We start from the raw sequence: 21720 nt of genomic DNA on the forward strand, positions 1-21720 counted from the left end.
CTTCTTCTTCTAAGAGAATTTTGTTGTTGTCTTCACATGTCTCTAGTGGTTTAGGTTCCTCCAGCTTTTCCTTGAGCTGTGACAACTGCTTATTTCCTTGTTCATCAACCAAGGGCTTTCCCAGGTGGGCTGGTTGTGCTTCAGTGCTTGCTTCCTCTTTCAGCATCTCATTATGATCGTTGCTTGGTTCTTTGTTCTCTTGGTCTGCTTCTTGTGAGAGTTTGAAGACATTAATGCTGAGTCGTTCATCATGGATCCTTAATATTAGCTCCCCTCGCTCCACATCTATGAGTGCTCTGGCTGTAGCTAGGAATGATCTTCCCAATATGATTGAGTGAGTGTGACTCTCTTCCATGTCCAAGATGACAAAGTCTGTGGGAAGAAAGTATTTCCCAACCTTTACCAACACATTTTCCACCACTCCTATTGCTTGTTTTTGAGTTTTGTCTGCCAGCCTGATGACTACATATGTGGGCATTATCTCATTGATCTTCAGCCTCTTCACCAGGGATAAGGGCATTAAGTTGATGCTTGCTCCCAAATCGTAGAGTACTTTATCAAACATTGTTTCTCCTATGGCACAGGGGACATGAAAACTCCCTGGATCTTTTCTTTTTGTAGGCAAGTATGGTTGAATGAGGGCACTGCACTCCTGTGCCATAGATGTGAAATGTTGGTGGCTTGCATTGTTGGGATTTAGGCATCTTTGATCAAGGCTTTTGTCTTGTTGATTTTCCCACCCAAAGTTTGGGTGATTCCTCCATCCAGGGTTGTAGGTCTTGGAGTATGGATCATGGTTTTGCCTAGGTGAATTCTCAATGTAGTTGACTTGCTCCTGACTTCCCTCTGCTTCTTCATTCACTACTTCTTGGGTTGTTGTTGAAGTGGAGATTGCTGCTACTTGGTTCCTCTCCATCTTCTTGGTTAGGTCAGCCAGCTGCTTGGTAATGAGCTTGTTCTGAGCCAGCAGAGCATCTACATTGTTTAGCACCATCACTCCTCTAGTGTTCCCTCTTTCGGAAGCATAGAAGTAGTCATTCTCTGCTACAGTTTCAATGACATCTATGGCCTCCTCAATGGTCTTCTTCTTGTTCAAAGATCCTCCGGATGAATGGTCTACGGCCTTCTTTGACTCATAAGATAGCCCTTCATAGAAAATGTGCAGCTGCACCCATTTGTTGAACATGTCAGGTGGACACCTCCTTGTTAGGTCCTTAAACCTCTCCCATGCTTAATACAGAGTCTCACCATCTTGTTGCCTAAAAGTTTGGACCTCAGCTCTCAGCCTATTGATTCGTTTAGGGGGGTAAAATCTTGCTAAGAATTTGTTCACCACATCTTCCCAAGTTGTCAAGCTCTCCCTTGGGAAAGACTCCAGCCACTTAGCTGCCTTATCCTTGAGTGAGAATGGAAATAAGAGCAGTCTATAGGAGTCAGGATGAACACCATTAGACTTCACTGTGTCACAAATTCTCAGGAAGGTGGTTAGATGTTGATTGGGGCCTTCTTGGACACTTTCTCCGAACGAACAGTTGTTCTGAACAAGGGTGATGAGCTGTGGCTTCAGTTCAAAATTGTTGGCGTGGATGGTTGGCTTTTGAATGCTACTTCCACAGTTTCCTGGGTTTGGATTGATGTAAGAGCCTAAAACTCTTCTATCCTCTGCAGCATGATTTGCGCGACCTCCTCCGCCATGGTTGTGAGTCTCTTCTTCATGATGGTTTTCCATGTTTTCTTCCATGTTTGGTTCAAAGTATTCCTCCTCTTCCTCAGCACCAACTACTCTTTTTCCTCTTGCTTCCCTCCTTAATCTAAAGAAGGTCCTCTCAGGTTCATAATCAAAGGAAGTTGAAGCCCCACTTCTTCTCCCTGTCATACAACCAACAAGTACAAGCAAGGAAAATAGATGCAAAAAGTATTTCTGTTAGAATTACTATTAGTGTAAGTAATGCAATATATCAAACAATTAGTGGGTTAGTGAAATAAATGGTAAATAACTAAAAATGAAAAAGTAGGGGGAAGGGAAGAAATTAACCAAAACTGAAGGAAAATTACTCAAACAGAAAATTAAATCAAACAAAAATAAAATGCTCAATCTAGTTATCCTCCAATTTAATCATTGTTTATGCACAATCAATCCCCAGCAACGGCGCCATAAACTTGATGCACGGAAAACTTGTCTCATAACAAATTTCCTTCGGCAAGTGTACCGAATTTGTCGTCAAGTAAAAACTCACAATAGAGTGAGGTCAAATCCCACAGGGATTGATTGATCAAGCAACTTTAACTAGAGGAATGTTCTAGTTGAGCGAATCAGAATTTGAGTTGAGAATTGCAGAAAATCAAATGGCGGGAAAGTAAATAACAGAAAAGTAAATGCTGGAAATAAAGAGCTGAATGTAGATGACGGAAAGTAAATTGCAGAATCTTAAATAGGAATGGGGTAATTGCTCATAAAAGTAAATGACAGAAAGTAAAGAGAATGGGTAAGATCAGAAATGGGGAGTTCATTGGGCCCAGGAGATGTTGCATTCTCCGGATCAATTTCATTTTCATCTCTTCCTCAATCAATGCACTCATTGATCTCCTTGGCAATCTTAAGTGATCGAATTACAATTCCTTGCAATTCAATCTCTCAAATCTTGATCAATATTCAATTCCTTGGTCAATTGCTCATGAGAAGAGATGAAGTATGGTCACTGATTATACCACATGCATTTCCCAAATCAAGTGTTGAGAGGATTATAGTCACATATCCATCCAAACCCAATTTGGTCCAGCATGAGAAAGCATTTCTAGCATGATCTCTTCATTCCTCTTTCAAGGCTCAGAAGAGATCCAAGTTTGAATAGCTTCTTTTCCAAGATAACTACCCAATTGGATAAAGATCGAAAGCTTTCAAGTAAAATCAAGAGAAAAGATAGAAGAAGAATAATGAAAACTAGTATTGATCCATCAAATTACAACAGAGCTCCCTAACCCAATGAAAGGGGTTTAGTTGTTCATAGCTCTGGAAAATGAAAACAATGATGGAGAATACATTATGAACCTAGAAGTGCAGAGAAAGTAAAATACAGAGAGTAGTTCTATGCCAAGAGGCTCCCTATAATTTCCAACTCTCTTTTTCAATTCAAAGCTACTCCTATATATACTACTCTTCTGATCTTCTAGTTGGCTCTTCAAGTCTTGGGTATGGGCCTTTGGATCTTGAGTTTGAAGCAGTTATCTTCTTCATTGGGCTTGGCTTTACTTGCAGAGAGAAAGTGTGAAGTGGGTAGAGACTTTAGCTCAGGACGTTAGTGGTGTTAACGTTCAGTGAAAATATGGGTTCGAGAACGTTAGTGACAATTACCTTTTTCACTAACGTTCCTCACCAAAGTAAGAGTCACGTTAACTTCAACGTTAGTGGCACAAACGTTGCCACTAACGTTGCCTCTATGTCCCTCGCACATGTTATTGGGACTCACCTTTCCCAGTAACGTTGAGAAGTCTCCCCCTTCCTTACGTTAGAGTCCACGTTAACTTAGTTAACGTGGCTCTTTTAACGTAGGCTTGCCAACCTTCAAGAATGTTAGTGACTATTACCTTTGTCACTAACGTTCCAATGTGCCCTTAGCTCCCATGTTAGAGTCCACGTTAACTAGGTTAACGTGGCTGTGCTAGCCATCTCCAACGTTAGTGACAAAGCTGAATGTCACTAACGTTGGCTCATCATCTCTCCTCCTCACGTTAGCTTCCATGTTAACTAAGTTAACGTGGGAGTTAACATGGCTCATTGTGGCTTGTGTGGGCTCCTTCCAACGTTAGTGACAATGTTAGGTGTCACTAACGTTGGCGATCACCTTCCTTCTTCACGTTAGCTTCCACATTAACTAGGTTAACGTGGGAGTTAACGTGGCTTATTGGGGATTGTGTGGGTTAATCCTAACGTTAGTGACAATGCTTGGTGTCACTAACGTTGTCGACCACCTACTTTTTGCATGTTAGCTTTCACGTTAACTAGGTTAACGTGGGAGTTAACGTGGCTTATTGTGACTTGGCCAACGTTAGTAACAAAGTTGAATGTCACTAACGTTGGCTTCCCCTTTACTTCTTAACGTTAGAGGCCACGTTAACTAAGTTAACGTGGCTCTTAACGTGGCCACTTATGAGCTTGGTCCAACGTTAGTGATAATGTTAAGTGTCACTAACGTTGGCTCCCTTTCCTTTCTTCCACGTTAGAGTTCACGTTAACTTAGTTAACGTGACTCTTAACGTGGCAATGATAGCTTCGAGAGCGTTATTAGCGATTACTTTTCTCATTAACTTTGCAACTTACTCCCATTCCACATTAGTGCCCACGTTAGTGTAACTAACGTAGCCACTAATGTGGTTCTTCTTTGCTTCCTTTGTCCTGAAATCAAGCAATCAAGTGCATCAAAGTTCTGGTCCAAGTCATGGGAAATGCAACATCAAAAAGCAGTAGTATTCATGGCCTGCTAGTCTCTCTAGCATCTGGTTTATGAATGGTAAAGGAAAATGATCCTTTCTGGTGGCTGTATTGAGCCTTCTGTAGTCAATACACATACGCCACCCTGTAACTGTTCTTGTGGGAACTAGTTCATTCTTTTCAATACGAACCACTGTCATGCCTCCCTTCTTAGGGACAACTTGGACAGGGCTCACCGAGGGGCTATCAGAAATAGGATAAATAATCCCAGCCTCTAGTAACTTAGTGACCTCTTTCTGCACCACTTCCTTCATGGCTGGATTTAGCCGCCTCTGTGGTTGAACCACTGGCTTGGCATCATCCTCCAATAGGATTTTGTGCATGCATCTTGCTGGGCTAATGCCCTTAAGGTCACTTATGGACCACCCAAGAGCTGTCTTGTGTGTCCTTAGCACCTGAATTATTGCTTTCTCTTCCTGTGGATTTAAAGTAGAGCTTATGATCACTGGAAAAGTGTCACCCTCTCCCAGAAATGCATATTTCAGAGATGGTGGTAGTGGTTTGAGCTCTGATTTAGGAGGTTTCTCCTCTTCCTAAGTGATTTTTAGAGGTTCTTTTATTTCCTCTAGTTCCTCCAAATCAGGCTGAACATCTTTAAAGATGTCCTCTAGCTCTGATTCAAGACTCTCAGTCATATTGATCTCTTCCACCAAAGAGTCAATAATATTAGTGCTCATGCAGTCATTTGATGTGTCTGGATGCTGCATAGTTTTGACAGCATTTAACTTGAACTCATCCTCACTGACTCTCAGGGTTACTTCCCCTTTTTATACATCAATAAGAGTTCGTCCAGTTGCTAGGAAAGGTCTTCCTAGAATGACAGTTGCACTCTTGTGCTCCTCTATTTCCAGCACTACAAAGTCAGTGGGAAAGGCAAATGGCCAAACCTTGACAATCATGTCCTCAATGATGCCTGATGAATATTTAATGGAGCCATCAGCAAGTTGAGGACATATCCAGGTTGGTTTGACTTCTTCAGTCAACCCAAGCTTTCTGATAGTGGATGCAGGTATTAGGTTGATACTTGCTCCAAGGTCACATAGAGCTATCTTGGTACAAGCACCCTCTAATGTGCATGGTATCATAAAGTTTCCTGGATCTTGAAGCTTTTCTGGTAAGCTTTTCAGAATGACTGCACTGCATTCTTCAGTGAGAAACACTCTTTCAATTTCTCTCCAATCCTTCTAATGACTTAAGATCTCTTTCATGAACTTAGCATAAGAGGGTATTTGCTCAAGTGCCTCTACAAACGGGATCTTTATTTCAAGAGTCCTGAGATAGTCTGCAAAGCGGGCAAATTGTTTATCCTGTTCCGCTTGGCGGAGCTTCTAAGGATAAGGCATCTTGGATTTATATTCTTCAACCTTAGTTGCTGCAGGTTTATTCCCTACAGAAGTGGTTGGAGAAGCCTTCTTAGAGGGGTTACTATCAGCACTTGCAGGTGTCTGATTCCTCATTGGCGTTTGAACGCGAGGATTGGGTGCTGGATGGGCGTTTAACGCCAGCTTCCCACCCTTTTCTGGCGTTTGAACGTCAGAGTTATTCCTTTCTGGGCTCTTGATGTCCTCAGAGGGATCTTGGGTAGTGGTTTGGTCATCCTCTGTCATTTGTTCCTTTCTTGACTTTTTGCTATTTGTTCCTTTCTTCCCGCTCCTTAGTTAGACAGCTTGGCATTCTTCTGTTATCTGTTTAGATAGCTGCTGTCTTCTCTGATTCAATTGTGCTTCTATATTCTTGTTAGCATTTTTATTGTCTTAGAGCATCTCTTTGAATTCTGCTAATTGTTTTGTCATATGGAGTAATTGCTGATTAAGTTCAACAATCTGTTCTTAAGGATTATGATCAGTAGTTACTGCCATAGCCTCTTCTTTTATGGAGGACTCACTGTCTGAGTATAGATGTTGATTTCTAGCAACTGTATCTATGAGTTCTTGAGCCTCTTCAATTGTTTTTCTCATGTGTATAGATCCACCAGCTGAGTGGTCTAGAGACATTTGAGCTCTTTCTGTAAGCCCATAGTAAAAGATGTCTAACTGTACCCACTCTGAAAACATTTCAGAGGGGCATTTCCTTAGCATCCCTCTATACCTCTCCCAGGCATTATAAAGGAAATCATGATCCTCTTGTTTAAAGCCTTGGATGTCCAGCCTTAGCTGTGTCATCCTTTTTGGAGGGTAAAATTGATTCAGAAATTTGTTTGATAACTGTCTCCATGTTTTTATGCTTGCTGTGGGTTGGTTATTTAACCACCTCTTAGCTTGATCTTTTATAGCAAATGGAAACAGTAATAATCTGTAGACATCCTGATCCACTTCTTTATCACGTACTATGTCAGCAATTTGTAAGAACTGTGCCAGAAACTCAGTAGGTTCTTCTTGTGGAAGACCGGAATACTGGCAATTTTGCTGCACTATAATAATGAGCTAAGGATTTAGCTCAAAACTGCTTGCTTTGATGGGAGGTATACAGATGCTACTCCCATATGCAGCTGTAATGGGGTTAGCATATGACCCCAGAGTCCTTCTGGACTGTTCATTTTCACTTATGTCCATGATGGAGAAAAGGAAATTGATATGAACTGCAAATAAATTATGTTTTTATTTTTTATTTATTTAATTAAAAGTGACCGAAATTAAAATAGAATAAAATAAAATAAATGGAAAATAAAATAAAATAAAATTTTGAAAAAAAGAAAATAAAATAAAAGCAAATTGAAGACTAAATTAATTAATTAATTAAAAAGATTTTGGAAATTAGCAATCAAAAAGATATGATTGAAAATTATTTTGAAAAAGATATGATTGAGAAGATATGATTGCAAATTAAAAAAAAGATATGATTGAAAAGATATGATTGAAGAAATTAAAAAGATTTGATTTTTTGAAAAAGATTTGAAAAGATCAATTTTTGAAATTAGAATTTTGACTTGACTAAAAAAAAAAGATATGATTTTGAAAATCTTTGACTAATTTAATGCAAAATTTTGAAATTTATGAGTAAAATATGGAAAAGATATTTCTTTGATTTTTGAATTTTAATGAGGAAAGAGAAAAACAATAAAATGACACTAAACTTAGAAATTTTAGATCAAAACAAAGAGAACAAACAAGAAAACTTTGAATGTCAAGATGAACACCAAGAACACTTTGAAGATCAAGATGAACACCAAGAACAAATTTTTGAAAAATTTTTAAGTGAATAAGAGCACAAAAATACCAAACTTAAAATTTTTAGAAAATCAAACACAAATTTTCGAAAATTTAAAGAAAAACACAAAGAAGACCCCAAACTTAGAATTTTTAAAGATCGAGAAGGAACTAAGAACATGCAAATTCGAAAAAATTAAAAGAAAATAAAAGCATGCAATTGACACCAAACTTAAAATATGAAACTAAACTCAAATAAAAGACTCTAAACCAACAAAAATAAAATATTCCTAATCTAAGCAACAAGATAAACCTTCAGTTGTCCAAACTCGAACAATCCCCGACAACGGCGCCAAAAACGTGGTGCACGAAATTGTGATCATCAACAATGGCGCTAAAGGACTTGGAGCTCTCAAATATGAATCACACTTTGTCACAATTCTGCACAACTAACCAGCAAGTGCACTGGGTCGTCCAAGTAATACCTTACATGAGTAAGGGTCGATCCCACGGAGACTGTCGGCTTGAAGCAAGCTATGGTCACCTTGTAAATCTCAGTCAGGCGAATTCAGATGGTGATGGAGAATTGATAATTAAAAGATAAATAAAACATAAATTAAAGATAGAGATACTTATGTAATTCTTTGGTTGGAATTTCAGATAAGCGTATGAAGATGCTTTGTTCCTCCTGAACCTCTGCTTTCCTATTGCCTTCTTCCAATCATTCATACTCCGTTCCATGGCAAGCTTTATGTTGGGCATCACCGTTGTCAATGGTTACTTCCTGTCCTCTCAGTGAAAATGTTCCAAATGCGCTGTCACCGCACGGCTAAGCATCTGTCGGTTCTCGATCATGTTGGAGTAGGATCCATTGATCCCACTACAACAAACAAGGCTTTTCGCAACGGTCAAAAACCGTTTGACGTAGATTGAAAAACTGTTCCTTAAACTTTAGGCAACGCTTTGGCAACGGTTTTTGACCTGTGGTATATGCGGCCGTTGCCAATGCTCAAAGGCAACGGTTTTTTACCTAAGGCAACGGTAACCAAAAAACCGTTGCCAAAGTTATTGGTATAGGCAACGGTTTTGAAAAAAATTTTTAAACAACGGTTTCAAACCGTTACTCGAAATGCAACGGTTTTAAACCGTTCTTTTTCATGATACAACGGTTTAAAACCGTACATGGATAGGCAACGATTTTAAACTGTGGTAGTTTTGTTATCCACAACAGCAACGGTTTTAAAGCATTACCGTTGGTACCATTTTTTGGTAACGGTTTTTAAACCGTTGTCATTTTATAGTTGTCTAAGACAACGGTTTAAAAGCGTTACCATTGGTTTTTTGGCAACGGTTTTAAAACCATTGCCATTTTATAATCATCTAAGACAACGGTTTTAAAGCATTACCGTTGGTGTCATTTTTTGGCAACGGTTTTAACACCGTTGTCCTTTGTAACTTTTGACAACGGTTTTTTGTAATATATAATTTTTTATTTCCAATAGTAGTTTTCTCGTGAATGAAATTAATTTCTTTTTTTTAATTATTTAGAGTCAATAAATAATCTAAACTTTTTTGAATAAAGTCACTAAAGAAAAATAATTGAACATTTTCCATCAAATTTGTCTTATAAAAATTGTTGTAAGATCCACAATCACATTCAAAATACCACAATATATATACTATCATGACAACCTCGAACTATATCATCTAATGTTGCAAAAAATATAACAAAGAAGAGTTGAAATAGCTAAGTAGCAAATAGATTTATCATCATGTCCGATCGACAAGTTCATGACTTTTACTCTGTAACATTTGCTCTTAAAAGTTTGACCTTAATCAAGTTTGACCTTAATCAAGTTTGATTTCCCCTTCAACATAGTTTTCCTGTAAAAAAAGAAAAAAAAATCAAATATAAAACTACACATCTTTAATACTAATAATGTCTACTAAAAATGTTTGAGAGAGAGAGGAGAAACATATATATCATAACATTTTTCTATTTAGATACACAAAACAATTGAATCAACATCAACATAATCAACCATTATTTAAGATATGATAACATATAGAAACTTTAATAATAAATAATACCTCCTCATGTGCATCATTGTTTGGATTGCCTAAAGTGCTTTCAAGTTGAGAAGCTAACATCTCAAGGTCCACTCTTGAACTTTTTCGGCAGCATTCTGGCAGTAAATAGGGCATTTCTGAATTTAAACAAACAACAAAATCAACCCATATAAACTCACTAGAATCAAATCAGCACTAATCAGCACTAAAATCAAACGGCAGCAAGCAAAAATGGCAATCAGCAGCAATATAAAAATTAGCATAATAAGGCCATCATCATCATTGCTCAATCAAAACAAGGCATGAAATCAGCCATTAACAAGGATAAAACAGCACTATACAATTTGAAACCGTTCATTCCAAGCATCAGCAGCAACCAAAAAGTTCAACCTAAATCCACTACAAATTAGATATAACTTCCTAACCACCTATAATCCACTAAGCATGCATAACTAAACTGACTAATTTAACAAAAACGGTACAAACTAATTAAACTAAGAAAATGTAAACAGGAAAAAAAATTGAGAACCTGCAAATAGTTTACCTTTCAAAGTATTGTTTATGTTTTCAGCCTCAGTTGGATTAATATAATCCTGGTCCTACTCCTCTATAATATCTCCTTCATTCTCATCCAATTGCTCTTCACCATCAGGCTCATTGTTAAGTTTAAGAAATGTATCAATCGGCATTGAAGCAAATTGACGTGTTTTTCCCTTCTTAGTTGGCCTTTCTTGCAAGCTGCCACACTCTTCAATATCATCTTCAATTGTGGTCTCTTTTCTCTTCAAATCTTGACTCATTCTAGAATCTACTTCTATAGTATTCTTCTGAGCCCTGGCAGTAGATTTAGAAGGAAGTTCTTTTTCTTGTCTACATGTTGATCCTTGTGAGTGAGTCATACTTGCTTCCATCTTAGACATAGAAAATATTTAACCCCAACCAAACATATCACAAGTACATTATGTACTAGAGAACAAAATAGCAACCACTTTGAAAAGTTCAAAAAACAAAGGAAAAGAAAACACACAAACTTGTAAACAATATTGAAAGGAAACAACACTAACTAAAGCACTCAATAACCCAATCAAAGATATTAGTTTTAAATTAGAGAGCAAAAGACAGCTGTTGTTACTGCTACAAATCATGACTTGAGAAACTTGGCTTCCCTTTGGAACCAACTTTGTAGGAAAATATAATGTAAGGAAATCAATCAAGTTTAGCAACACAGAAATCCAGAACACAATGCACTAACAAAACGTGTTCATCTTCAAAGCATTATCATATGTTTCTTCTACTACACTCCATCCCCAAGAAAAAATCTAAAACAATTAGTACAATGATGAGTTTTTCTAACTAGAACTCAAATTAATGAACAATGCACAAATAGTTTTTGAACAATACAAATTAGAACAATGCACAAACGGCCAAATACAAATTTCCCTTTCTATCTAATTAGCCAAATAAAGCCTCAAAACAGTTTTTGAACAATGCACAAAATAGTCAATGCAATGAAATAATTAAAAAAATATCTTAACTCTTTTATTCAATATTTTTAGAACATTTTTTAGCTGAATCCATTAGTCAGGGTTAGTGTTAATCAACATAGTAATCAAGAAAGTGCTTGTGCTTCTGGTGCCAGCACTGATAACCTTTTTTATTAAATGCAAAGTAAAAAGGATTATTAATTTCACTAATGACATGGTTGACAAAATTCTTTGCTGTGTTTTGAATTAAATTGTTGATCTTTTGATTGAATGCATGCCACGTCATTGATATTATTTTCTTTAAGTTAACACTTTAGACTTGTTGCTTAATCTATCATAATTGTTATTGCAGAACTAAACACTGTTTTAAAATTGTGCTTCTTATTGTTGTTATTATTATTATTTAGATAACCATTCTTCTAGAGGATTCATTGAAACATTCAGTTACTCTTTAGCATATGTTGGGTAATTTAGGCAGCACATACATATAATTAATTTTATTTCTTTTTGTGGTCTAAATAAAAATAAAGTGGAATTAGCCACTGCTATATTTCTATCTAATCTTATAATCTTCATATACAGATAGTGATATATTATAGTTTTAGATGGAAATAAATTTGCTACAGGAAAAGCTAAATGTGGCAGAAGATTAGAAACTCATGATGAGTTTTGCTAACTTCATATCCCCAAGAAAAAAATAAAAAACAATTAGTACAATGATGAGTTTTGCTAACTATAACTCAAATTAATGAACAATGCACCAACAGTTTTTGAACAATACAAATTTGAACAATGCACAAATGGCCAAATACAAATTTCCCTTTCTATATAATTAGCCAAATAAAGCCTCAAAACAGTTTTTGAACAATGCACAAACATTACCACTTTCCTTTCTTCTTCTTAAATCCAACAGAAATACCCAACAGCCAAAGCCCTAACTAAGCAACAGAAAATCAGAGAAGAATACTTACCACAGATGACAACCACAAACGGCCGATGCAGTGAAGCAGCATCAGCAAAGAGACAACCCAGAGATGACAACCCTTTTTTTTATTTTAAAGAGACAAACTACAACAGCAACAAAGAATAAAAATATAAGCAATTCATAACCATAACTGTAATACTAATGTTACTATCACTTTCATGCCTTAAATAAATTGATTTCTCAAAATAAGCAACAAACCATTCAAAGTGAACGAAGTATATAAATAAATCACTCAGAGTTGCAATGAATGATATATAAATGCATTTTTTGAAACTTAAATAAACTGTTCTAACTAAGTGTAAACTGACAAAGACCAAATAATGGATAACTTTTCTTTAAATGAGAACAACATTTTGAGATAACAAATTGCCAAATCAAAATTAGAATAGCACTGTACAAAAAAGTATTCCAATTGAAACTCTTCTCAAATGCCTTCTATAATTGAGGTCCAAAAAATTATTTTGTTAATATAATTTGGCCCACTTTTAAACTAAAGGACTTTTAATAAAGTATATTTAAGTCTGTCAATTGAAGGTCTTTTAAATAAAATTTAGTTATGATGAAGTTTCAGAACAGAACCCATGACCAAAATAAAAGTTTTGCTACCTTAAATAACAGACTAACCTAAGCCCCATGTTCATTTCACAAGTATGCAGTCCAAATCCAAACTAGAACAGAAACTCAGTCAACATTTAAGACTCATCTTGCTCATGTTCACAAATATCACCACTTTCCACAGCCAACAAAAATACGCAACAGCCAATCAAGCCTTAACTAAGCAACAGAAATCAGAGAAGAAGACCACTTACCATAGATGACAACCCACAAACGGCCAATGTAACGAAGCAACAGCAGCAGCGAAGCACAATCCACAATCAGCCAAGACAGTGAAGCAGAAGCAGCGAGGTAGAAACAGAACAGGGGAGAAGTAAGGACGCCGTGGAGAAGCAGTAAAGCCTCGGAGAGGGGAGAAGCAGTGACGTCGCAGAGAGACTCAGCGACGCCGGGAAGAAGGAGGCAGCGACGCTGGGAAGAATGCAGCGACAATGTGGTGCAACGATGGTGAGTGGCAATTTGGGGCTTCCTGGTGACTTGCGATGATGGTGTAATTTACAGCTTCATGGAGAGCTGCGGTGCGATGACTTCTCTGATTCTGAGGCATGGGTTAGGGTTCGGTACGGTAGAGGGAGGAAGAGTAGCGTTCTCTTTGGTTTCGAAGAGAAGGAGGGCTTTCTTAGTCTTATTTGCTGTTATGTATTCCTTTATTAATTAAGAAAAAAATAATAATCAATAATAGATATATAATATTTATTTTAAAATTATTTTAATTTTATTTCTTTATATTAATATTTATTATATATTTATAATAAAAATATATAATATTTATTATAAATTTATTTTAGATATGTGTGTTAAAAATATAATATTTTTTATATATTTATAATAATATATAATATTTATAATAAATTTATTTCAATTTTATTTTTTTTAAATAATATTTGTTATTTATTTATAGCAATAGTTTTTGAGTATGTTATAAATTCAATATTTATAGAAAAAATAGTTTCAATTTATGTAATTATCTAAAATTATTTTTATTAGTATTGTTTAATTTGTATAATTATTTAAATAATATTAGAAAATGGTTGTTTCATAAATAATTGTTGTAATGGTTGTAAAACCGTTCTTTAAAATAGTCAAAGAGAATGGTTTTATTTTGTTACTATAGCATAATGAAAAAATGAACTTCAATAGCAACACTGTAAAAACCGTTGTCTAAGACCATCTAATGGAATGGTTTTAAAGTGTAGCATTTCGGCAACGATTTTAATGTGTTTCATTTATGCAATTCTTTAAACAACAATAAAAAACCATTGCTTAAAGCCAAATCATGGTAACGGTTATAAAACCGTTCTTTGAAGTAGTCAAACAGAACGGTTTTAATTTGTTTCTAGAAATTGATGAAAAATTGAATTCAACAGTAATACTTTAAAAAACCGTTGTCTAAACCTATCTAAGAGAACGGTTTTAAGGCGTTGCAAAATTTGGCGTTGCTAAAGGCCATATTTGTTGTAGTGTCCTTTTGCGTCTGTCACACGCCCAACAATTGCGAGTTTGAAGCTCGTCACAGTCATCCCTTCCCAGATCCTACTCAGAATACCACAGACAAGGTTTAGACATTCCATATCTCAGGAATAGCCGCCAATAATTCTAGCCTATACCACGAAGGTTCTAATCTTAGATTAGAAACCCAAGAGATACACATTCAAGCTTGTTTGCATATAGAACGGAAGTGGTTGTCAGGCACGCGTTCATAGGTGAGAATGATGATAATTGTCACGGATCATCACATTCATCAGGTTTAGAAGCAAGCGTGATAGAATGGAAAATAGTAGTAATTGCATTAATTCATGAAGAACAGCAGAGCTCCTCACCTCGAACAATGGGGTTTAGAGACTCATGCCGTAGAAGATACAATATGAAACGTGTAAAGTGTCATGAGGTACAAGATGAATCACTAAAAGTAGTTTTTATAGTAAACTGGTGACCTAGGGTTATAGAAAATGAGTAAGCTAGGGTGTTTAGCGTAAAAATCCACCTCCAGGACCCACTTGGTGTGTGCTTGGGCTGAGCATTGAAGCTTTCATGTGTAGAGACTTTTCTTGGAGTTAAACGCCAGCTTTTGTGCCAGTTTGGGCGTTTAACTCAAGTTTTTATGCCAGTTCTGGCGTTAAACGCCTGAATTCTTGAGCTGACTTGAAACGCCTGTTTGGGCCATCAAATCTCGGGCAAAGTAAAGACTATTATACATTGCTCGAAAGCCCATGATGTCTACTTTCCAACGCCAATTGGCTTTCATAATTTCTCTTGTGAATGGGTCTTGCTCCCTGGGGGCTAATGTCGCGGTCGGGTTGTGTAGTTTTGGCTTTGAGGTTGGCCTCGAGTTTTTGGAGTTTTTCTTCATGCTATCTGCGCCGTCTTGTTTCTCTTCGCAGATCCTGCTCGACTTCTCGTTGCCGTTCTGCCTCTTGTTCGAGCTGTTTGAGGCGGTCTTGTTGCTGACGGATGGCATCTAGGATTTTCGCATTCTGTGCTGGTTTGTCTTTTTTGGAGGGATTTGCTTCTTTTGGGGACGGAGGTGTGGCATCTGTGTTTTTTTGTTGGTGTACCGTCTTTTAAACCAGAGGTACGGTCGTTGTTAGGAGGGTCGTTTGCCATGATGTTGGGATGATTTCGAGGTTCCCCAGCAACAGCGCCAATGTTCGGAGGGTTACCTGAAACGGAGTGGTCGATCTCGGGTGGGACTGATAAACCACTATTTTATGGTTTATCTTATGCTTAATTGAGTGGTTTTTATCAAGTCCTTGCCCACTTATTCATATGATTTGCATGATTTTACAATTCCTTCCTAGTTTTGTTTTATGGTTGAAAACTTGCTTCCTAAACCTTTAACTTGTGTATTTTAATCCTTCTTTATACCATTCGATGCCTTGATCTGTGTGTTCAGTGTTTTAGGCTTTGTAAGGCAGGAATGGCTTAGAGGATGGAGAAGAAGCTTGCAAAAATGGAAGGAGCAAAAGAAATAAAGGAGACAACGAGCGAGCATCGACGCGCACACATGGCTCATGCGTACGCGCAATCTGGAAATTTTACCGTGACGCGTGCGCGTACCTAACGCGTACGCGTGGAATGGAGTTTTGCGTGACTGACGCGTACGCGTGAGATGCGTGATCTGCAAAAATAACAGAAAATGCTGGGGGCGATTTTGGGCCGAGTTTTGACCCAGTTTTCGGCCCAAAAACATAGACCAGAGCCAGGGAACGAGCAGAGACTCAACGCAGATTCTCATTAGTGTAGTTTTAGCTTTTAGATCTTAATCTAGAGAAAAATAACTCTTCCTCTAGGTTTTCCACATATTCATAGTTTACTAGTTTTATGCTTTTGCTTTGGATATTGAAGAGCCATTACCTCCGTTGAAGTTATTGTTCTAGATTGTTTTCTTATTCCCTTACTCTTCCATATTCTTAATTCTTGTTTAGAGTTACAATTGGATTATTTTTAGAATTTATTAATGCAAATGATTACTTTCACTTTTAATTAAATTGTAGTTATTGTCTATCATGTCTTCCTTTTATTCCCTATTTAATTATGTGCAATTAATTTTCATGTCAATGGAGTAGATTCCCAACTTGACATGGCGGTTGATTAAGAGAAGACACTTGAGTTGGAATGCTCAAGTGATTAGTTAAATTAGATGTTGTTCGCTAATTCTCTACTAACGCTAGACCTTCCCAAGGAAGAGGACTAGGATTTGCAAATAAGAGTTAGCTCAATCACTTGACTTTCCTTTATTTAGTAAGGGTTAACTAAGTGAAAACAACAACCTCTTTATAATACACTTGAGAGAATTCCAACAATGATGGAACTTCCAATTAATCATTCTCCCATTCAAGGCTTTTTAATTAGAATATATAATTCTCTTTTAATTTACAATTATTTATTTTCTGTCATTCAACTCTCAAATTTCTTGGAAAACTCCTGATTAATAACATAGCACCCTTTTTGTCAACTCGTTGGGAGACGACCTGGGATTCAAACTCCCAGTATTTGTATTCAAATTTTATGACAACCTTTCTAAATTGATGAGCAGATTTTTGCTGGTTAAGAACTATACTCGCAACGTATTTCTATATTGATATCTTAATTGGCTGACTTCCGCCTCGCATCAATTTTTGGCGCCGTTGCCGGGGAGTTGCAATTGTGTGCTAAATTATTAATTAGTGTACATTTTTTTAATTTTCGCATATTTTATTTTATTTTACTACCACGAGCTGTATGTTTCTTTCATTGAATGACGCGTTCACTGCCTGATCCAAGCTTAGTCACGTTTGATCCTGAAATTGAAAGAACTCTTTCACATATTAGGCGAGCTCGGCGTAGGTTAGCCTCTGAGGGTGGTGAAGTGATTATTATCGATTCACAAGTCTCATCTGAGGGCGAATCTGAACGGCCATCTGAGGAAGAAACAAGCTCCTTTTTCTACTAATTCGGTTGATTTGTGTGTAGGTAACATGGCGGCACCCAGGAGGATCACTCTCTAGGAGGCAGGAGCCCCAGACTTTACATGGCTGCAGATTTTGAACTGAAGACTGCATTAATCAACTTGATGCCCAAGTTTCATGGTTTACCTGCTCAGGAGCCTATCAAGCGCACCCAAGGGATTTTCAGACAGCCTGTTCTACTGTTAGGCGTCATGGTGCAGATGAAACTTCTATTTTGTGGACCGCCTTCCTATTTTCTCTTGAGGAAAAGGCGAGGGAGTGGTACTACACTCAACCTGAAGCAACCGTTACTAACTGGGATACGCTCAGGAGATAATTCCTGGAAAAATACTTTCCAGCTGAAGTTATAGATAGACTAAGGAAAGAGATCTCCTGCATTATTCAAGGTGAATCAGAGACTCTTTATGAGTACTGGGAGCGCTTCAAGAATATTCTAGACGCATGCCCCCATCACATGATTGACAAGTTAGTGTTGGTCAACTACTTCACTCAAGGCATGAAGCCTCGGGATAAGACTACATTAGATGGTGCAAGTAATGGTTCTCTGAAAAAGTACAAGACCGCAGATGAAGCGTGGCAACTGATTAGCGACCTAGCTGAGTCCACTCGGAATCACAAGCACAGGAACAGCCACTCAAAGGTTGTTGCAAAGGTTTCCTCTAGCATTGAGACTTCTGCTCTTACACAAAGTATATGTGAGATGACCAACCTACTGAAGCAAATACAGCTAAATCAACAACAACCTCAGCCTCTCCCACCACAACAAAGTCAACAGTTAGTCCCTCAGAGAGTATGCGAAATATGTGCTGATTATAGTCATTACACTGATGAGTGTCCGTAGCTCTAACAAGAGGACAACACCGTGGTAGCTACTCGCAATTTCTATGACCACCCGAATCGAGGGTACAATCAACAAGGCGGCAATTACAACCAAGGCGGAAACTACAACCAAGGTTGGCAAGACCATTCCAACCAGGGATGGATGGATAATTCCAACCAAGGATGGAGGGACAACTACAACAAAGGAGGCAGAGACAACAATGGAAATCAAAGGTGGAATAACAACAATAGACAGCAGAACTAAAACCAGCCCTACAGAGCACCTCACTTAAGGCAGTCCCAAGCATCTCAGAACAACCAACAGCAGGCCCCTCAGATCACTTACCCTTCTTTTTCTTCTCATGATGAAATGCTCCAGTCTATTGAGCAAAGACAAAAGGCCATGGAGAACACACTTAGCTCCACCTTGAACTGTCTAACCTCTAATGTACAAGCTCTTGCCTCACAGATTGGATCAATGAATAGTTCCAATAATCAGCCTTCAAGCTCTAGTGAAATTCCTTTTCAACCCTTACCCAACCCCAAGGGTGGCATCAATGCCATCACTTTGAGGTCCGGAACCATACTGCAAGAGAGGAATCAGGAGGAGCCAAGCCCACCAGAACACGCCCCAGTTGAAGACATAGTTGAAGTGGAAGATGTTGAAGAGGAAGAGGAAGTACAAGACATAGTTGACGAAGAAGTAGCACAGCCAAGGAATGGAGCACCAAAGGATACAGAAGCTACAAGTGGCGCCATTCCTATTCCATTTCCACACCTTGCAAGGAAGTCCAAGAAGCAGATGGAACTTGATCCCAAAATGGTAGAAATTTTCAAAAAGGTTAAGGTAACTGTTCCCCTTTTTGATATTATTCATCAAGTACCTAAATTGATGCCAGGGCATTTTGGCCAGTTTTACTGACCTTTTTCTTTACTCTTTTAGGATAGTTTCATGCATTTCTTAGTAAATAAGCAAGTTTTGGGTGAATATACACTTACATCTTGATTCAAGCAAACATTGTGAACTTTACATGATTTCATGAGAATTGTGTATGAATTGAATGATAATATGAATGATGCAAGATCTCAGGACTTGAAACAAAGCTTTGATGCACCTTCTTTGTTTGATTTCAGGACAAAGGAAGCAAAGAAGAGCCACGTTAGTCTCACTAACGTGACCACTAACGTGGAAAGGGAGCAAGCTTGCAATGTTAGTGGTAAAGTTACCACCAATAACGCCCTCGAATCCCATCATAACCCACGTTAGTTGCTACGTTAGTTACACTAACGTGGGAACTAACGTGGAAGAAAGGGGAGCTCCAACGTTAGTGGTGAAATTGAACACCACTAATGCCACACTAAGCCACGTTAAGAGCCACGTTAATCTAATTAACGTGGACTCTAACGTGGAGTAAAGAAGAGGTCGCAAGCGTTATTGACACTCACCTTTGTGATTTAGGAGCGTGCGTGAGTATTATGCCTTTGTCTATATATGATGCTTTGAGGCTCCTTCCCTTAAAAAGGTTGGCAGCTCATTTTGTTTTAGCAGATAAAAGCATCATCACAGTGGTTGGAATTGCTGAAGACGTGCTGGTAAGCATTAAGGGGCTCACATTTCCCATTGACATCCATATCCTGGAAATGCCTCCTAATGACTCAGGAAGACCATCATCAATCCTGCTTGGAAGGCCATTCCTGAAGACTTCAAAGTTCAAGCAGGATGCCTTCTCAGGAACTTACTCCTTTGAGGTAGATGGCAGAATAGTGAGTTTTAATTTGAATGATTCTATGAAGCACCCTCCGGAAGATCATTCCATCTTCCAGTGCGACATCATTGATGAAACTATAGCTGCAGTTCACCAAGAAGAAGTAGAAGAGAGGCACATGGAGCAAGGTCCAAGTGTGGGGACACCCTCTAAACACAATGGGGACACTTTGCCATTATCACTAGCTCTAGATGATCCAAAGCCCAGCCATGAGTAGACATTAGAAATAAAGCCCCTTTCACCCACCTCAAGTATGCCTATCTTGAGGATAATCAGAAGTTCCCGATTATCATTGCAAGGGAACTCACTTCCCAATAAGAGGAGCAACTGCTAAGTGTGCTGAAAAGACACAAGAAAGTAATTGGGTGGAGCTTGGCGGATATAGTAGGCATTAGCCCTCAAGTTTGTGAGCACAGAATATTCTTAGAAGAGGGAGCAAGATCTGTCCGTCAACTAATTTCTGAAATCACTCAACAAATACATCACGTCATCGAATGGCAATAAAAGAGGATCAAAATATAGCAATTCTAGGGTAAAATAAGAATGTTTTTCATCATGAAGCAAAATTAGGAAGAGAACACAAAACCATGCATTTCTTGTGGATAAGTATGAGAAATATTGACAAAAACTCCCAAATTCTACACAATATAAGCCACAAAATTGGGGTTTATCATCAACCCCAAAGAAGACTGAATCCCACCATCTTAGAAGTTGTCAAGAAAGAAGTGACCAGGCTACTTGAAGCAGACATCATCTACCCTATCTCAAAAAGTGAATTGGTCAGCCCAGTACAAGTGGTGCCTAAGAAGTTTGGAGTCACAATAGTAAAGAATGAGCATGAAGAGCTCCTGACAACTAGAGTGCAGAATTCATGGAGAGTTTATATTGATTACAGGCGTCTCAACCAAGCTACTTGCAAGGATCATTATCCTTGCCATTTATTGATCAGATGCTTGATCGCCTGTCAGGTAAATCCCATTACTGCTTTTTAGATGGTTATACAGGCTATTTTCAAATTCATATAGCTCCTGAAGATAAGGAAAAGACTACTTTTACATGTCCCTTTGGAACGTATACATATAAGAGGACACCTTTTGGCTTATGTAATGCATCGGCTACTTTCCAAAGATGCATGATGAGTATCTTTTCAGATCTTGTCGAGAGCTGTATGGAAGTTTTTATGGATGATTTTAGCCTATATGGCGATTCATTTAGCCTTTGCTTGGATAGTTTAGCCAGAGTACTAGACAGGTGTGTTAGTTCAAACCTTGTTTTAAATTTTGAAAAATGTCATTTTATGATAAAACAAGGTATTGTACTAGGACATGTTGTTTCTAATACTGGTATTTCTGTAGATCCAGCAAAGGTAGATGTCATTTCTAGTTTACCTTACCCCTCCTCTGTGAGGGAAGTCCGTTCGTTCCTTGGCCATGCAGGTTTCTACAGGAGATTTATCAAGGACTTCAGTAAGGTAGCATTATCTTTATCCAGACAGTTGCAGAAAGATGTTGAGTTCGAGTTCAGTGAGGGTTGCAAGCAAGCATTTGATAAGCTGAAAATCGCCCTGAATCAAGCTTCAATTATGAGAGGACTAGACTGGAGCCAACCTTTTGAGATTATGTGTGATACCTCCAACCATGCAATAGGAGCATCGCTGGCTCAGTGCGAAGGTAAGGATCCTTTTGTAATTGCTTATTCTTCTAAGACCTTAGACGCTGCTCAGTCTAATTACACTACCACTGATAAAGAGCTTCTAGCTATTGTTTTTGCTCTGGATAAATTTCGAGCCTATTTACTTGGTACTAAGGTAGTAGTGTACTCAGACCATGTAGCTCTAAAATATTTATTAGCTAAAAAAGAGTCAAAAGTATGGTTGATACGTTGGATACTGCTGCTGT

The 21720-nt window shown here is 37.9% G+C and overlaps 2 non-coding genes across 2 annotated transcripts; one reads left to right on the top strand and one right to left on the bottom strand.

The window, feature by feature from the left end:
- Positions 1-1184: 1184 nt before the first annotated feature.
- LOC148548784 (small nucleolar RNA R71) lies at positions 1185-1288 on the top strand. The gene has a single exon (XR_015897305.1). It is a non-coding gene; the product is annotated as a small nucleolar RNA R71 (small nucleolar RNA).
- Positions 1289-17589: 16301 nt separating this feature from the next.
- LOC148548785 (small nucleolar RNA R71) lies at positions 17590-17697 on the bottom strand. Its single transcript, XR_015897922.1, has one exon. It is a non-coding gene; the product is annotated as a small nucleolar RNA R71 (small nucleolar RNA).
- Between the last annotated feature and the right edge of the window lie 4023 nt (positions 17698-21720).

The sequence above is a fragment of the Arachis ipaensis genome, chromosome B8 (genome assembly GCF_059453495.1).
Source record: "Arachis ipaensis isolate K30076 ecotype BB chromosome B8, ASM5945349v1, whole genome shotgun sequence".
NCBI classification, from domain to species: domain Eukaryota; kingdom Viridiplantae; phylum Streptophyta; class Magnoliopsida; order Fabales; family Fabaceae; genus Arachis; species Arachis ipaensis.